Source organism: Onychostoma macrolepis, chromosome 17, assembly GCF_012432095.1.
Source record: "Onychostoma macrolepis isolate SWU-2019 chromosome 17, ASM1243209v1, whole genome shotgun sequence".
In the NCBI taxonomy this organism is placed as follows: domain Eukaryota; kingdom Metazoa; phylum Chordata; class Actinopteri; order Cypriniformes; family Cyprinidae; genus Onychostoma; species Onychostoma macrolepis.
In genome coordinates, this window is record NC_081171.1 from 14,666,893 (window position 1) to 14,670,193 (window position 3,301).

The window sequence follows — 3,301 nt, forward strand, 5'->3', positions numbered from 1 at the left end:
AGCACTCAGCTGCATGTACGACATACTTCAGACATCAAATGCTCTGATCTGTCTAGAATTGCACAGGTTACTAATCCACAAAACAAAGGCATCTGGCAAACTGCCATTTTGTAGGAAATACACACAGCCTGTGTGTATTTTTTACATCATGGTAGTTCACTTGTGCGCTGAATACAGCAGGTTTAGAGGTGGGACTGCAGAGACAGATCTGGAACAAACTAGTGGTTAAAGCTAAGGGCTGGTAAACAGAAGATTGCAGGTATGGTCCCTACAGGGTATCTCCTTGTCAGAGATCAACTGTATACTGCACTTGGATAAACAAAAATGTTATAAATAGGATCACTCATAATCTCAGAGATGAGAATACTATATGTAGTGCTTTTTGTGTACCGTAGTAGTGTCCAGTTTGTCCTCTTTCACACATTTGGCATCTGCCACAATGCAGTGCAACTGCGACAGCAGGCTTGTGTTTTGTTTTCACGCTGACAACATTAGAGCTGCATCTTTAAACAGAAAATAAAGTGATTTCTGGGTTGCATTTCATTTAATAACAGCCATGAATTATAAAATGGCTATCAAGAGTGTGCCATAGAGAATTATTACAAACTTGATTGTTGAAATGCAATTTACATGAGGAGGGGGATAACATTAACATCCAAATGGTAATTAATTCATAAAGAACAGAATCCAAACCCCAAACTGTAGCTAAACTGCTTAAATCATCTGCATAGTGTTGCTGCATGCGGAACTTCAAGCCCAACAGATGTTTTCAAGCAATGGGTGAGCAGCTCCATCATCGTGTCCTCACAAAGCCTTATACAGAAAAAGATTGTGTAAATAGCTTATTTTCAACATGGTTTCCGCTCTGATGCATGGAAAATAATAAGCTCAGTTGAAATTCTACTCGTGGGATCCAGCACACACTGCTCATATGACCTGTTAAAAAGCACACAGAAATGAAAGTCAGTCTTCACAATAAAACAATTGCGTTCATGTTGACCTCCTTGTGAGTGTTTGCAGGACAGCGAAACCTTCTTCAGTGGGTACTGAATGCAGAGCCCAAAGTGTTGTCTGACCTCTAGGCAGCTTGCATGATGGGTTTAAGTGCTCGCTTCAGTGATTGTGTGGTGATGAAGAGCAGAGGTTCAAGTGGGGCATGTCTGAGTGCTTGATACTATTCTAGTGTTCCTCTTCTCTAAGACAGGACAGCCTATTCAAGCAAGCTGATACATAGGCCTATTGTATTTTTCTACATTCAATACTGCAGGAAAAAAACTGCATTCTGCTAAAGATTAACTCTGCCTCATCTTAAAAAACACAGGCAAAGCTGTTCATAAGTTCTACATACACAGTATATACAAAAATAACTTTTTTACATAATACTTTTTTTATTAGTATAGTATTAGTACTATGATATTAACCTTGATAAGCAGTGTTTCCCCAATGTTTATGGCTTTTGGGGCGACCGTGGTGGTGGTGGGGTCAGTTTTTTCCCGACATAAAAACATTCCTTTAATTTATATTTTAATGATTAAACATTAAACCAATCTTATTTTTTGGAAAATAAAGGGGATCTAATATTGATAATAACATTGAAGACATTGTATGATTATTCCTTAAAGATAAGGTTTTAATAGTTTTAGTAGTAGCCAATGTCTTCATGTGAAACCGAACTTTTATTTTGACGGGTTGCCGTGAATACCTTTAAATTTCTGTGTGTATATATATGATGAGGATAGTTTTTCTCAAATGAAACGGTCAAATGCTCATGAAGTGACTCTCAGAGCAGTTCTGGAGATGTTGTTCATGTATTTATGTCCTCATTTAGTGAGACGACAGACGTTAATAATCACCGCAAGCGTCGCGCGCTTCTGTATGAGTGAACAAACCCGCGCGACTGCGCCATACATTAACACAGAGACAGAAGTCGCATTTAAATAGTCGTTTTGCGGCTTAATATTTACAAATAGGAGTGAGAGTGTGCTCACTTGTGTGTGCGCTTACGTTTGTGCGCGCGTGTGCGAGAACTGGGGCGGAACTCCGCTGTGCGCGCGATACAGAGAGCGCGACCATGTAACGTAGAGACAGAAATGACATGCCGTTGTGCAAATAAGATAAATAACATAAGGCTATTTTGTTTGTTTAATAAAACAACAAGGTATAGACCTGTTCTATAGGGAAGGTAACATTGAATGACTTATTTTGTGGTCTGGCGCAATAGAGAAAATAAAAGGCCGCCCCCTAAAATAATGGTAGGGGAAACACTGATGAGCATTTATGGACTGCATTGTGAAGCTCGTGGCACAGATCTCCGTGGTCCTTGATCTAGCCTTGCTTGGAAAAGAGAAAAGAGAGAGCAAAAAGGACAGTGTTCCATTTTCCAAACCTTCCTTTCTGTTTTATTACAGGGAAATTAAAAGACTGCCAGTGCCTTTGTTTTCGATTGAAATAAACAAATGAACAACAGAAAAACAAACACGCTCTGGAGGTCCGGATAATCACAGACAATTATGCAATTAATTTCTTTCACACCACATCTCCAATCTCTCTTTCCTCATTCTTTGTGTCTCTCTCTCTCTCACACACACACACACACACACACCCAATTTATCCAGTCAAGAGACCATTAGACACACTCAGCATTGACTGCAAAGGTACCATCTACTGTCTTGACCTCTAAATTACAGATCGAAAACCTGACTGGTGGGGCAGATGTGGTCAGAAGGTCAACACTGGTTAGCAAGACTCCAGATAAGTCATCTATTCAATTCCTTCTCTGTGCTACGATAGCAATCAGTGTCCTGGTTGGAGTTAACCCTCCTACACTCAACTTCAAAGCCAAATATACTTCATACGCTTCCACCGGCTGACCGAGCAGCCCAATCTCACCTGAACAGGCCCCTCTGACACTTCCCAGTAGATCAAAAGAAAAAACTTAACTTATTGAAAAAGTCAAAAATAATAAATAAATAAAATAAATATAAAAATAAAACTTTCCAAGAAGGGGATGCAAGGAGTCAGTTCCTTGCAGAACACACATTCAGGTTGTACATCACTTGCATTACCCCTGAACTGCTGCAGGGAATTGGAGGACACCGCATCTTCAGTTCAGTGCACTGAGAAACGAGAATGACTCTTTGCAGCAGCGTGGCGGCCCTGGATCTCTGCCCTTCAGCGAATCTTCACACAATCATCAACGCCCTGAGAGGGAATAGAGGCTGACAGCAACAAGACATCTGAAAAAGACAAGCGCAGATTATCTGCAGTCTATCTATCCACATATCTATTGTACTTATCTATA